This window comes from Liolophura sinensis, chromosome 1 (genome assembly GCF_032854445.1).
Source record: "Liolophura sinensis isolate JHLJ2023 chromosome 1, CUHK_Ljap_v2, whole genome shotgun sequence".
Classification (NCBI taxonomy): domain Eukaryota; kingdom Metazoa; phylum Mollusca; class Polyplacophora; order Chitonida; family Chitonidae; genus Liolophura; species Liolophura sinensis.
In genome coordinates this window covers 45,576,212-45,593,328 of record NC_088295.1, presented here as the reverse complement: position 1 = coordinate 45,593,328, position 17,117 = coordinate 45,576,212, and positions in this window count along the sequence as shown.

Here is a 17,117-nt window from a genome sequence, read left to right as displayed (position 1 = left end):
ATGATTTATATTTAATGTGGTTTTCTAATTAACTTTGTTTCCTTACCCGTTTTAAATTTATTTTTTTATTTGATTGGTATTTTACGCTTACGACCATCCACAGGTTGCTGTCAGACCATCCCACGTATACGTCCGGAATGGAAACCGGCCTTGAACTCACATTTCTGGTTTCAGAAGAGCCTGTCTTCTGAATGTTATCCCGTTGACAATGATCTGTTGTCTTCTGGTTTAAACATGTTCTCGTGATGATATGCAGATTGAAACCAGAAACATTGTCAAGAACAGTGAGATTAAAACTTCAACCATTAAACACTGCTTACGAAAATAGTTCGATTTAGTTTTTCAACTGAATAAAATAGTTTTAAAACATCAGATTCTCAGGTTGTCTGTAGTGACTCAGAAGGTATCAGTGACGTCACATTCATATTTTTTGTTGAAATAGTTCGCTTCAAGGCGAATGCATCTATAGATCTATATGTATGTGGATTTAGAATCATGAAATCTAGCTGTCTATGCGTGATAACTGACAAAAAAAATGGTCCCATAAATATGGTCAGAAAAGACCACGGTAGAATCCAAAGTTTCAAACTATTTTTGTGGACACAGTGTCTGAGATATCCTTCACATTAGTGTTTTGTTTGAAATTAAAACTTCCAGCATTGCCAGGAACTTTCAGCTTAAAACCACAGAAATAGCCATGAAGAGTCGATTAAAAAGCCCCAAACATTATCAGGGACAGTTAGCCTAAACCCCCAATACTGTCTGGAACAGTCAGCTTAAAAGTCCAAAGCATTGTTCGCAACAATCAGTTTAAAGCCACAAATACTGCCTGGAACCGTCAGCTTAAAAGCCCCAAACATTGTCAGGAACAGTGAGCTTAAACCCCAAATACTATCTGGAACAGTCAGCCTAAAAGTCCAAAACATTGTCAGCAACAGTCAGTTTAAAACCACAAACACTGCCTGGAACCGCCAGCTTAAAAGCCCCAAACATTGTCAGGAACAGTGAGCTTAAACCCCAAATACTGTCTGGAACAGTCAGCCTAAAAGTCCAAAACATTGTCAGCAACAGTCAGTTTAAAACCACAAATACTGCCTGGAACCGTCAACTTAAAAGCCCCAAGCACTCACTAAAACTAAGTGTTTCATTTTGAACACATTTCTTTCACAGTTTAGAAGCGAGTCTGGATCAGTATGGAACAGACGTCCATACTCAAAATCGCCGTCGAGAGAGCAGGCACACTACACATATATTGGGTAAGGTTTAGTTCACAGCCCAAGAGTACGTCCATAATAAAACATCTGTTCGAGCTCGAAACTCCCCCTATTGATGGTGATTACATGTCAGGGTAGAGAGAAGGTTACAGTTATATTAAAGCTGTAGGCTGTCCCCACATTGTACATGTGAGACACGTGGGATAGATGAACAAGCCGTACATCCAGGCGCACTCATCGTGTAGGACTGAGAAATCCTATACATCATGGGAAAATTGTTCCAGAAATGAATTTCATATGGGTTACTTTTTACTAGTTTTTTCCCATATATATATATACATTACTTTCACACCAGAGTTCTTGAAATTTCTTATCCTAGATGATTTTATGAATAATAAACATACAAATGATGCCGATATTTTTCTAAATTGAAAAGGCCTGCGACACCAAAAGGAAGTAAATGTGCATATGGTCTTCTGTTGCCATTCCCATTATCTGTTAAGGGGATCTTTCTCTGTTACGGATATTCTTGTCTGTTATGGGGATAAGAATATGATAATATCTCGAAATAGGCCTCTTAAAACTGATTTATAATTTTTTTCATATTTGTATCGGGATCTCTTCTTCTTACCTGAAAGCAAACCAGTGTTATTTAAAATAATTAAAAACCTTGCCTGAAAACACCCCTACCCATTATTTGGATTTCTTTTCTATGAATTCAATGCAGTTAAATGTGTGGATTGAAAAGTGAGCTTTATGGACCATTTGATAATGTATGGACTTCTTAATTGTAATTAAGGAATTCGTTCTGGTCAATATGCAAGGCTTTTGAGAGATTTAAACTGCGTCAATTTGACGGGCATACCATCTGTCTGGCAATGTTTGGGATTTTTAGCAGACTGTTCCTGAAAATGCATGTTTGGAGCTTATAAGCTGAATATTCCAGAGAGTATATGGGGTTTTAAGCTAACTGTTTCTGACAGTGCTTGGGGCTTTTGAGCTGACTGTTCCAGATAGTATTTGGGGTTTAAGCTGACTGTTCCTGACAATGCATACATATATAGTGGAGCCATGTCGCCATGCATGTATGTGTGATTAAGGTTTTACGTCGTACTTGAAAAATTTTCATATGACGACGAGGAGTCATTAGGTGTGCGTACATCTTGTGGCAGGGCGAGTCCATGGCGCCAAAGTGCTGACGCCATTGAAATATCGTTCCGAAGACCCGAGGCATGACACCTCAGCCGGGCCAACCAGCCCTTTTTCGTTGATTTAACTTGTCAGTGCTGAGTGCCAAGGCAGCAATAAGTACAATAAGTCTTTATTATGATCCGACTCCGGGTTTGATCGCGGACCTCCCGACCTCGAGTGAGTGAGTGAGTGCTTGGGGTTTAACGACGTCGAGTCCTTAGAGTGTGTGTAATGCGCCTCCTTGTTGCAGGACGGATTTCCATCTTTTATCTTGTGCTGCTTTACTGAGACGACTTACCGAAGGCAAGTAAGCAGCCCCACTCTAGCCATTACACTGATACGGGTCAAAGAGTCGTATGTACTATTCCCTTAATGCTGAAGGCCAAGTGTACTTTCCTCTTTTTATGATCTTAAGTGTGAACCAACCCAGGATCTATCGCGGAACTAATGCTCCCAAAGCGGACGCTATACCAACTGTGCTATCGGGTCAGGGGGGAGGGGGACACTCTAACCACCGAAGCGGTCCCATGCCACCAGCATTAGGCCTATGGAACCCGGGCAAATCCACAACCATCCGCAGGTTACAGGCAGAACTTCCCACGCACGACCGGAGAGGAAGCCAACATGAGCTGGACTTGAACTCCCAGCGACCGCACATGGTATTCTACTCAATGTGCTTGACGGACATGACGACAAGACGTGTATAGCCGGTCAACTGTATTGCTTGTACATTTAATGGTATGAATAAGTGTATATGGTCACTGAATATTCATGTATCAGAGAGGAGACAGTGCCCAACTGATAACGGTGCTTGTCTTTCAGAGTCACGCGAGATGCGGGATCACATCACAGCCGGTCTTTAAAAGGCAGAATTTGCAGTAATCCGAAGACAGCGCGATCCCCATACATGTATAGGTCATTTTTTCTTGTGCAGACAGCAATATATGGTTAAATCGATATACCTCAAATACCTTTCCAGCAATCAAACCATTAAGCATGCAGACTTCCTCTCCGGCCCTAAGTGGGAAGGTCTTTCAGCAACCTGCGGATTGTGGTGGGTTTCCACCGGACTCTGCCCGGTTTTCTCCAGCCATAACGAGCCCATCGTCATATAAGTGAAATAAAGTATACATAATATGTACTTGCGTAAAACACAATCAAAGTAATAAATCAAATCAATAAATACATGTACATCACCTAGGATCCTTGTTGTTTATCTGTGGTATTTAATGAATTCAGTAGTGGAGCAGAAATTTAATTGATTGATTTATTCGGTTTTTGTTTGAACGCCATACTCAAGAACGTTTCACTTATACAATAGTAGTCAGGGAAATCGGAGTGCCCGGGTATAAACCACTGATCTTTGGCAAGTTACAAACTTACCCACGTGTGGCTTACAGATATGTGCAGATGATACTGGTGGAAGGTAAATGGTCTTCAACAAACCTTAGACTGCCAAAATACACACGAGCATTGTCAACAGGTTATTGCTCCTGAAGATAAATTCGAGAGCGGACGTGTCTGAATGATTAAGAAGCTTGCCTTTTAAACGTTATAGGGTAAGAGAGATGCGGGTTCAAAGCCGACTTTGGACGGATAAGTATTGGTGAAGTATTTCTCGAATAATCTGAAGTCAAACTTAAAGTGCCCAGCTAAGCAAGACTTTACCAAAACTTGTCTAAGGGTCAGTGGTTTACTTCGGACATTCCAGCTTCCTCAACCGTAGACCCCGCCATCGTATCAGTGTGAAATTCGTGAAAAAAATTATAAGTAAATAAATCAGGCCTGCTCACAGTGTAACACCTGGGTAATTAAGATAGGTAACACTAATTTTCAAACTATTTAAATGCAGTAATAATAATAAAAAAGGCTACGATTTCCAAAAATTAAATGGACCATGACAATAGTGGTATAGGAAAGGGTGTCTTGAACAGTGTTAATTAGTTTTTGAGACAATTTTCTCACAGTGTATACTGAACAAAGACGCAGACACTGCACGCTCCTACATAGACATGTGTAAATCAGGTGTTCTTAAGTAGGTTTAAACACTTGTTGATTTCCAGTTGTTGCCACCATAAACACAGCTATCTGGTCACCTGCCCTTGTGACATGATTGTTACCACTACAGTCGCTCGGCTAATCTACACAACACTCATTTTTAAGACTATTTAGCTAATTTAAAAAAGTACTCTGCTTGCATTTTTGTTACAATAATATAGAAGAATTTATGGTGTGATGAGTCACTAACAAAAAGCAGTTTTAATGGTGAATTCGATTGATTTTACAGAGAGCTGAATATAGGCGAAAACTTAAAAGAAACAGAGTGGTGCAAGTTTCGTTGCTAGAACTTTTGTAGTATTTTTGATACGTATTTAATACGTACATGCAATATTGGTGAAGAGGCAATTGACCTCGCTCCAACGAACTGTAGGCCTATATGAAAAACCGTAAAACGGCCTTCAGATTGCTTTTGACTGCTTAAACACCCCAAAATTGATAGGAAGTTGTACACTGGAAAAAGGAGATGTCGTAAATTTTCATTTCTTTGTCGTTATGCAAATCACATTGAGCACTGGCTTTTATACCATTTTCCCCCATGCTTCCTATAGCCACTCGTGAAGAACTTTCCTCATGAGGTTCCACGTACCACATCACTACACTGTTCAGAAATCAATATTTCAGAAAACGGTTTAGGATAGGATTACATGTACGTCATGTTTATAGCATTATAGTAGCATACACGATTTAATTTATTTATTTACCTGATTGTTACTGTATTGTAATATTACTGCACCACAGTTCAACAGAACTCAAGTTCATTCTGGAGTTGCTTCCCTTTGAATACAAAGCGGTATAATTTGCTTTCACGTTACTGACAGTGATTTTCTTCGGAAAAGTGGCAAGGGACCTGCCAGAGATACATTTTTTGGAATGCGAAAAGACAATGTTCCCTCGTAATTGTTACAGTTTGGGAGGAAAAAGGTCTTCTTTTTTGACGGCTCAAGAAAGAGAATTTTCTCTGAAGAATTACTGTTCCTATAAATAGACCTTTCTGCAACGATAAAGTTACCAGATAATATGCACCAGACAAAATGACGAATATAATTGGTACAAGGCATGCAGTATGCCTGCAAACACAAGCATACCTGTCATAATTAAGCAAAACGTAACTACCAGAAGGAGCTATGTATACGTTCGAACGAACGTTGTTTGTTCTCACGTTAAAGCATGCATAGCATGTTACAAGCAAACATTAACAACCGAATTAGCTCGGGTGGGATTTATCCCTCATTGAAGCTGGGAATCTCTTGTGTCCGATTTATGGAGAAATTTGAAACTTTGTTTCAAGAACACACACAAGATCCTGTCCTTGTTATGTGACGTCTTCCTATTATGGCAGTACTGTACCGCGTGACGTATGACAGCTATGTGATACACTATACAAGTGCAGGCGCCAGTAAGATCGCTATGGCTCTCACCTAAGAAATGATTTTTGATTGGTTTAATAAGTCGGTGCCCAGCGAAGAAGTAGCTCTAGAGTAGATCCACTCAACACCGACACCTTTATTAACCGACATCTTGTCAAAACCGACAATATTTCTGCTTAAATTGACAGTAATGTTAATTGCCTTCAGTACACCGACTCTTGTCTATTGTGAAACACCGACAGTGGTTTGTAGTACAGACATTCCCAGTGAGTGTTAATCTTTCTTGTCTAATACCACAAAGGTGTCGCACAACATCCGACAGAGTCTGAGTTGGCTTCCATTTGCCTGCTCGACAGGTGACTGAAGATCAGGAGAAGGGAGATAATCTGCTTATGTGAATTGTGCCCACTTTAGCAGGTGGTGATCTCCTGTCTTTATACTGTACATACATCCTGCAGAGATCAGAGTTTAGTCACTCTGTGAGTGAAAGATGATAAGTCTGACCACTGAGTAGCTCAGTGACTGATAAAAATGTCTCAAACAACAGTTGCCGTCACCCTTTCGCAAATCAAAACATACAACTATCTTGTATAGGCCTATTTGTTTTCTCTATTTGTTTTCACAGGAAAAAAAAATAAATAAGGATGAAAATCTTTATATCGGCAGCAGTTACGTTCATAGGCTGGAGAACAGTATCTTCGAAATTCGATCCCAAACTCTAGAATCAGACTTTGGAACAGGCCAGGACATTCGGTTTTTTGGCATTGGGGGAGCTAGAGTTGGGACACTTAGATGCTCTGGAAGATTGGAAAGTCTCCTTCAGGAGACAAAACCTGACCTAGTTATCCTCCACATTGGGGGAAACGATGTGGACTCTCACTAATCAGCAGCAGCTATCTGTGCTGATATTTTAGACTATGTTGGTGCACTTAAATCGAAATTCCAAATTCCAAGGATCTACATCAGCCAGCTTCTTTACCGTCAGGTAACTCGGCGAATTTCAGTCCACATTTATAATACAAAAATCCATGAAATTAACAAGAAGCTGACAAACAACCAATTGGCCACCTGCTGGAGACACCGGGGACTGATCCGACCACAAAAGCAAATTCTAACCAACGACGGAGTGCACCTAAACACTCTAGGCCAGGAACTATTCTACCGGTCTATGAAGGCCATGGGAGGCCACAAATAAAAATTGGAAATAGAGAAGGAAATCAATTAAAGAAGAAGACAGGGAAAACAATAAGAAGACCCATGGGACCAAAGAAAATTAACACCCAGGAAACGAAGACCAGAAACATGAAAGACATCATGACAATAGGACTATCTCTTGCTTCAACTAAGTGGATGAGGCCTGACATCCTTGCTCCTCATTTATACTTGTCGCACCTGTTACAGGCACAGGTTTCCAGTACGCTGTTTTTCCTGGACGGCGTCCGGTATAAGTGGCGGGAGCTCCTTAACTCCACGTCACAGAGGAGGAAGCAAGAGAACAAAACTGTTAACCAATAAATAAAAGCACTGCTGTTGTTTTCTCTCTGTGTAAATTTCTGTATAGGCAACTCATTGTAATTCTTTAATGTAGATCTATGTATTTCTAATGTAAAGATAACGTTAATCTCTGTAAATAGCTTACTATTTATCCCCCTTCTGTTAAATGACCATGGCAGCATTTGAACCTATACAATAAGCTATACACATGCTACCACAAAGAGGTTTAATCCCACTAATTGACTCATGTACATATGTAAATAGTATACCAACGCACTGCTATTATGTAACCAAAATATTCATGTGTTAAAAAAAAAATAAAACACTGATGGGCCACGATATCCGCCAGGAAAGTGGCCCTAAAACCAGTAATTAAAAAAAAAAAGTTGCCGTCACAATTTCCCCTGCTTTTACCCTGGCGTACATGTAATTTGACAATGGCCAGTAGACCAGCGAAGCGTCGCCGTGTGGAAATGAACTTAAGTGATCAAGTTCAACTTATCCAAGCTTACGAAACATTCCCTACGCCCACACAAACTGAATTGGCTCACAAGTTTTCAGTTGGCCGTTCAACTATGATTGACATCCTAAAAAGAAAGCAGTTTTATTTGGACGAATACGAGAGGAATTCCAGTGGCGAGAAAAGGCGATTTAAGAATGCTTGTAAATTTGATCACGGAAGAGATGATAGTCCGCCAGGGCATGAAGAAGCAACAATCTACCCTGGATCTACTTTTTGTAAAGTAATTATGTGTATGTACTAAATTAAAGTTTAGATCAACTTCTTTCCATAGTTTGTTGCTATACATCACTGTGCTCTTTACCAAGCTTAATTAAACGTATATATGTATGTACAGTACACATGCTGTTGTTGTTATAGGCTACATGCCCATGTTCAATACGCCGACATCTTGTCTAAATCGACATTTCTGTTCGGCCCCGAGTGCGGTCGGTTTACAGAGAGTCTACTGTATGTCATTGGTGACGTCCATGTCGTTTGAAGACACATATGTGACGTAATTGGTCTAAAGTCCGTTTCCAGTAAGTATAGTTTTACATGCTCTCCTGGTCCTACAGTGCAGGAACTGGATTGGGGGATCTGATGTTATCCCGAGTAAACAGTTGTTTCGTTCGCTCAAACAGAAGTTCATTCTTGTTCGATTATTCAACTCCCGGAGGATCATAATGACGAAACAACATAGTGCTGACTCACTGAACAGCTATGCGGATGACTCCACTCATGACATCAATGACATCAATACTGGTTTCGCAAGTTATCAATCTCTCTGATTATCGAATGAGCACGTATATTTTCTCAGCTAACAAACATCGTACACAACTATAAAATTAACCTATAGTGCTCAATAAGTCGCTTTACAAACTGAAAAACTTAATCAATCAATATACATGATCTTACCAATAAAATTTTAAAAATCATCCTGTATAAAATTCTTCGTTGGAACGTCCCTCATGATAAAATATACACCTTCAACTTAACCATGATTTCAGAGGAATTTAGCTATCAGTAAAATAATACCTTGCATCAGGTGAGCACATAAGAATAGACAGGATTGGAAACAAACCTTACGATCCAAGGTATGAATATTGATTGATTTATTTATTTATTTGATTGGTGTTTTACGCCGTACTCAAGAATATTTCACTTATACGACGGCGGCCAGCATTATGGTAGGAGGATACCGGGCAGAACCCGTCGGAAACCCACGACCATTCGCAGGTTGCTGAGAGACCTTCCTATTACGGCCGGAGAGGAAGCCAGCATGAGCTGGACTTGAGCTCAGAGCGACCGCAAAGGTATGGATAAGGATCGAATTCAGAGACTTTATAAGCGTGGATCAAACTGGTTTTCGAAAAGTATCAAAAAAGAGTGGCCATAAAATCAATCTGCACGCAAAACTGTATCAACATCAAGCATTTATACATGTATTTGAAGCAATTATTGCACGAAATCCAATCACCAATCAGGATTCCAACACATCTGCCAAATGCGTACTACACAGAGAATACAGACGTCGACTGCATATATCGGACCGTATATGCAGAGAATATTTTCACGCCATCCAAAACTGTTGGCGAAAAGTGATGGCATAGCATAGGTTGGTGCCGCATACAGTTTAAACGTATGAAAAACAAATGACGCCATCAATATGAAGCCTTACAATCTATATGTAGGTCAACATGTTTTACTTGAGGGCGGATTACTTACACTCGCTGACAGGTCCGTGTACACTTAGCAACTGCGAAGTACAAACAACAAAAAGCAACAGCAAAATTTTACCCTACACATGTTAATTTATTTGTTTTAATTTTCCATCGAAATTTTGGCGATCCTCTTGAAGTTTGGTGAATTCCACAAGTCGCTCGGAACAGTGGACAGCAGGCCTGATATAAGCACATGCTGACTGTTTCACGAAATACTAGAAAACACACGAATTTCTTGTGCAGTCGAATGGTGACCTTCTACATCATTTCTCTGCGAGACAACAATCGGACCCTAAGAGTAGCTATCATGGATTGCGTTTAGCTGAATATTTCATGTAATAACTATAGAAGAGAAGAGTCTGGTCTTATCCAGTGAACATCTCCAGGAATGTTATCATTATTCAAAACTGATGGCATTAGCGTCTTTCTTATTTTTATTTATTTATTTAATTGGTGTTTTACGCCGTACCCAAGAATATTTCACTTATACGATGGCAGCCAGCATTAAGGTAGGAGGGAACCGTGCAGAGCCCGGAGGAAACCCACGACCATCCGCAGGCTGCCGGCTGACTTTCCCACTTGTGAATTATAATACATCAGGCCCATGTAAATTGTCGGTGATCCATAACAGTATCAGAGATTTCTGATTTAGCTTATGTTGTGAATGATGTCTCCTTCTTCGACAATTATTTAGACGTACTATGGAGCAGTAGGCCTAAAGTAAAGATGGATTGTTATCAAGGCTTTTAAAGCGTCCTATAGCGAGAATTTATGTGAATCTGCGTGCTTGGTGTTTGTTCGATGCTTTATAAATACGAAGACATTTAAATTTCTTGTCATTAGAATAAACTGTGCAGTTTTTTCTTTTTACAGTATCTATCGCAACATTGTATATATGAAAATGTTTTATAACGGAATTTATTGTAAAAATAAACACACGAAGTGCGATTGGTTCAATCTGTGTGTTAAATTTATTCATGAACATTTTTATTCATCTAACTGTACATGCATATTATATATATCTATATATTATAGATATTATCTTGTTCAAACACCCTGAAGGATCCAGGTGTGGCGTGGTGATATCTGGCACACGAGATTCAAACTTGTCCTAGGACAGACAACCTGTAGATTCCTCCACCCTTGTTGTCCGTTGGTCGTAAATTGGTTACGATTAAGCAGCCTACGACGCTTGCTTTGCGGTTGTTGCTACCGCCTAACGCTGAAGACCACTGGTCTTCCACCAGTATTATGCGCTTATTTTCAAGTGGGAAAAGTTTGTTAATATCTTGCTAAAGGGCAGTGGTTTACCCCGAGTATTCCGAATTCCTTCACCCATGAAACTAACTGCTATCGTAAATGCGCTGACGTTAAACAGTTGTGAATCAATTAGTTGATTAACGAGGATTGATATGAAGTGCGAAGAGCCATTTCATGGTGTTGACAATCTGCTGCGCTGAATGAGGCAGTCCTCCTAAGTGTGAATCGTGTCGTACGTTGCGCATGTCATATCATATCTGACTCGCACCTTTCTGCACACGCTGAAAGGTGACAATGTAATCGGACACTGTATAGATCTTAGTCACCCATGTGGACAAAATTCCTGTTGAGTCGAGGTTTTACGGGAGATGACAAATTCGGCTTCTTATCAGTAGAAAAACATGTGACGTCACAGTTCTCTGACACTATCAGTATGTTCTAAATATATGAGGTTAATTACCGGAAAGTATATAAAACTAAGAAAAGCTATTTTTAGATAATGTTTTCTGTGGTTTACTACCTTCCGGTTAAGGACTCAGAATTATTAAAGATTACCACAATATGAGACTTTGTAATGTAATAAACATGGGTAATACATAAATCTGGAAATGTAATAAACATGGGTAATACATATATAATCTTGGAAATGTAATCATTATGGGTAATATATGTATAAACCTGGTATACAATAAACATGGATGATGTAGAAACATGGAAATGCAATAAACAAGGGTAATATATAATCCTGTAAATGTAATAAACATGTATAAAATATAAACATGGAAAAATAATAAACATGGGTTATATATAATCCGAAAAATGTAATACACCCATAACGTGTTCAGACACCTGGAACCTGTTTCACAAATCAAGTCATTTTAGGATAAAGTCCTAAGAAATAAAAACAAAGTATTTGAGACTGGATGCTCAGAGTTTCGAACTGCGGCATATATTAACAGGAGTTTAATTTTCATTATAAGTTTCGGTTTAAGCCCAAAATGGCTTAGTTAAACCTTCAGCCGAATTATGTTTATGTGAAAAAAAAAACAGATGACAAATTTCAGCATACGAACAAAGAGAATAAATAAATACTTAAGACTCAAGGACATGAGCTATACAAGACCATGCAAGCTGTGAGTGAGTGAATGCTTGGGGTTTAAGGTCGTACTTAACAATTGTTCAGTCATATGACCACGAAGGAATCCACAGAGTGCATGTAATGTGCCGCCTTGTTGCAGGGCGGATTTCCACCGCTCTTTTATCTAGTGCTGCTTCAGTGAGACGCCTTACTGAAGGCAAGTAAATCGCCCCACCCGAGCCATTATACTGATACGGGTCGACCAGTCGCTGCACTATCCCCTTCATGCTAATCGCAAAGCGAGGAAGTTACAAGTTCCTCTTTTACAGTCTTAGGTGTGACTCAACCCAGAATTGACCCTCGATCTACCGCAGACCATGCAAGCTGTGAAAAATTAATAAAAGATCTAAGTTAATATACAGAAGAGATATCAATTACTCGTTTTTCTTTAAATGAACACTACACCAACAGCATTTGTGAGAGTTGGGCTAATTGATTGATCCATTAATAGATTGGTGTTTAACGCCACTCAAGAATTTTGCACTGAAATGACGGCACTAAGGTATATCGGCTGGGGGGAGACTGAGTACCCCGGGGTAAATCACATACCTACACCAGCTATCGGACAAACTTCTTGACATAGCCCAAGTCGAAGCAGCGAGAGATGGGCTCGAACATTTGACCAGCTCGTTGATATTCACAGCGAGCTAAGTTAGGATCTCACACATGTAAGAGTTTGAAAGGAACAGATATAAAGCATTGTCGTTGAAGGAAAAAATGTAGGAGAGCAACCAGAAAACGATCTCGAGGGTATGCTGCTGTCTCCTATTTATAGTATGCATATGTAATGTATATGCTTTACGTCCATATAGGCCTATGTACATGTGTAAGTTCAACGCCTAGTCAACAACTGAAAAATGGTTGGAGAGGAACAAAAGAAAAACTAAATCAGCTTAAAATAAAAGAAAGCTAAAACAGAAAATAAGATTCATCGTACAGGCAACTGAAAACTATGCGTAAAAATACTTTAATTTATTTTTCAAATTTTTTCATGAGTGTTGAAAGGCATTAAAATATTTAAATACTGTGGTCGGCTTTATGAGCCATACTGACGGTATCTGGGAACACTGACGTCACATCACTTTTTTGCCTGATGTTCACCAGAAGGAACGAATTTTCGGGAACTTTATTTCACTAATCTTTTACTCTTGTGTAAAAAGAATTATTCCAACTTGTGGCGTTATCAGAGTTGGAAAATCTTCCTGTGATGTCAAAGTTCCAAAACTCTAAAAACATGGTCCAAAAAGCCCACCAAATATATCAAATGTTTGAATACCTTTAATTCTTTTCACAAAAATCTAAAAAAAAATAAATGAAAGTATATTCATCCATAGTTTTACTTGGTCTATTTAGTGGAGCTTACTTCGGTTTTTCGAGGGGTTATACTTTAAGTCAGTAATATGCTATCATACCAGAAAATACTATATCTATGAGTAACAGTAGGAATTTCTGTGAATGCTTAATGTATGTAAAGGTTTAGTCTCTGTACTAAGTGCCCTGTATGTTCATGTTCATCTAGCAAGGAAATACTGTGCACTTTCGCCAAGCCATCCATATGATATGTAAATGACCATGTGTGTTTAGGGTTAAGGGCTTAATAGTTATTGAATTCTTGAATACCTGTAAAATATTAGTCAAGTGGGAATCTGGATATCATAGATTTTAGTGAGCTTGGTCAGGGCGAAAGCAGCCACAGCAATAGGGCAGTCACGTAATTACTAGAAGTTGTCATCGATACAGCCAACGTTATCCTACTGTGAAGTTCTAAATGTCAATTATAAAGGCACATGGCCACCTTAATATAATGAAGCTTTCATATAAGTACTAAATGTTCAGACACATGTCGGGCGTCCAACCTACATTAACCTGTGAGTAAGAAACGTAACTCTCGCCCCCACTCCCCCACCCCCCACCCCTTACTCATCGCCCTTGCCCCAGCCACCCACAGGGCCATGACGTGTATAAGATAGTCGTAGCGCAGTTAGTCAACCGTGGAATGCATTAACGGTGTATGCAACTGCAATTCCACTGAAAAGAGGCTTTGTGCCATGCACCAGTTGGTGTATTGTGTTTTAGAAAACAAAACAGCGCCACCTGACAAGCTAGGATCCAGTTAGACAGCCCGACGGTGACGGATGTCAAGGTCGTGGGTACATGGGTGGGGACTTAATGAGAAGATAAACAGGGGTCGGGTTTTAGAGGGGGACTGGGGTGAGGTGTCGGTTTTCTGACCAATGAAATAACGGCAAACACCAGATAAACTAATCTGTCCACTCGATTCATCCGTTTAAGAAAGTTAAGCTGGAAAAGGCATTTCCGTGGACAAGTGCTCAGATTGTTTCGGAACTCGTGACTCGCTCAGTATAATACTTTGCTGCATGCTATTCTGTATATGCATTGTACATTGTGCGCAACTCAGTTTTAGACAGCGACCGGCGGTGACTAAGTCGAAGTGTATAGGGTTACCGAGACATAGGAAATCCGCACGCGCACGTTCCAAAATTATTGTGAGTTAACACACAGGTACACAGTTTTATTGTGAAATCGTGCCTCAGAGTGCACGTTTTGAGGGCACGTTACTGTTTTCGGACAGTTACACTTACTCGCCCACACCGACCGATCGTGATTCCAAAATACCTGGTGAACTATATCCGAAGAGACAGTCTTCTCTCCACAGCGTTTATACATTACCTTCCGAGATTCGGACCCCTAGACAAAGGATTACTTGCAGTTTCGACGACTATGAAAGCGGTTGCTACTTTCTTGCTATTGGTTTGCGTAGCTGTTTGCAGTACGGGTAAGTGGTTTCGCCTGCTTTGACTTTCAAAATAAAGTGGATGTCAAAAATTAGAGAAAGTAGCAAAAAATGTTTTTCCTTGTTGTGATTTCTTTGTTGAAACTAATAATAATTGCATCGGATAGTAGTGAGTGAAATTAACCCGTAAACTGATTACTGTTTCTTCATGCCCTCAAATATTGGCCAGAAAGTTGAAGACAAACCATTTCGATCCTGTCATATTAACATCCATTGTGCGAGATATATTCTGCCTTACTGTTGTATCAAATTTCTGAGTAGGTGAAAACACCATCCAAGTGCCCGTTCAAACCATTAATGTTTGACATTTACGTTAAAGTTAGCTGTCAGTTGAAAACACCTGTAACACCCATTCAGCATAATCCCAAAGAGTAAATGAAAGGTTCTCCATCGATGTGGAGTTTTAGATGTACGACTTCTCTTCGTGTATTTCGATATTTTAAACACAGTTTCTGTACACTGACCTCAAGCAGTTAACTCATATAACCATACTGCCATACTGACAGTTGAGCATCATAGTGGTGGTGTTTTGCTTTAGAGTATTTTCTTTTTCACCATATTCACCATAAAACATGTTTAATATCACATTTACTAGCCGCGTAATATACTGAATAATTGTATTTGCGTTTACGTGTAAGGGTCGTTTTTATAAAAGGTATTGACAAGAAAAAAACATTTGCTTATTAATTTGCTATTATGGATTCTTTTTTGTTTACGTTATTCCCATTTATTTTCACTTCCAACCCAAAACTTCACTCATACAAAGCACTCATTAGTCTTGCAACATAAATCTAGGCACACAATCTTTCTCCTGTTGTTTTTTGAGCTACTACGATTGTTGTGGGTTTTTTTTTTTCTCAGGTCAGTGTGACCCTCACTCTCATGGTTATCCCCGAGGGGTATCTTTTTCATTCAACCGAAAATATGGACAAACAAGTCCAGAATTCTAACCTGTACTCATCCCCTCCCTCCGCCTTGAAACCCCACTCAGCCGCCCGTTTCTCCCACGCCTTTCTGCTCTGTGTAATACTTCAGTTTCGACTCGTATGATTATATCCTTGAGCCCTCAAGGAGACGGCTGAATGTGTTTGTGTAAGACACCAAAGTCCCCGATCAGTCAAAATGATCACTTCATTGAGTGGAGGGATGAAATAATTCAAGAATATGAAAATAGTATTGCAAAGCAGCGCTTGCTCAGGCGGCGGTTACTAAAAGCGCTTGTTCGCTGCAATTGTTCGACCGATGATGTCACTGGTTCTAATCCAGATCTCGCCTTATTGACTACGGGTTTTAAGTGAAGGTTTTTTTTATATTATTATTATATATAGGTAGTTGGTCAAGGTCAAGGGCAGTGGTTTACTCTGGTTTCCTCTTCTCGCAAACCTTATAACGGTCATATTTATAGTGAAACATTTTTCAGTACTGTGTTTACATAAATAAAGCAGTAAAGAAAAATAAAATTATAGAAAACCAAATAAACAAATGGATAATTACAGATATTAATGAACCTTTCAATTATCTGTTTAATATTAGGACGACTTAACTTTTCAGTGAAGCAGGCATTAACCAGAGAGGCATGCGTCTCCCTGCAGTCTTTTGACATGACCTCATCAGTGACCACCCGCTCCAATCTGAAGTTAATGTGCGAGGACACCTTTAGTGGAAGAGGAGTAATTGCCATTCGCCAGGTGTTCCACGGGCAAGCTTCCAGCTGTGAAGAGGATGTGAGGAAATGGACCTGCGTCGGAGACACGACTGATACCTCTCTGGACATTTTGGAAGCGAACGGGAAAGGATTTTTCGTGACTTTAGTCAGCCCGAAGCGGTTTGGATGGTGCCCGGAACGGAGCAGTCATGTCTTCGTACGGTACACGTGTCATGATGGTAAAGTTCATATACTGAAAGAATGTTGAGGTGGAGGGGTTGCTATGAGAAGGTTCATGTACTGTATTATTGAGGTTGGCAGGCTGTTATGGTAAGGTTCACGTATTGTAATGGTGACGTTGACAGGCTGTTATGGTGAGGTTTACGTACTGTGCTGTTATGGTTGACACGCCGTAATTGCGAAACACGCTGTAATGGTGAGGGGGACGTGCTCTGATATCGAAATTGACATGCCGTAATTATGAGGTAGACATGCGAGGTGGGCATGCTTTGATGATGAGGTTGACATGATATATTGATAATGCCAACGTGCTGTAAAGGTGAGGTTAACATTCTGCAATGCTGAGGTTGACATTCTGTAATGCTGAGGTAGATATGCCGTAATAGCGAGGTGACATAAGGTGAGGTTGACACGTTACGATAGTGAGCTCCATATGCTTTAATTGTGAGGTGGACATGGTAGAGTGGTG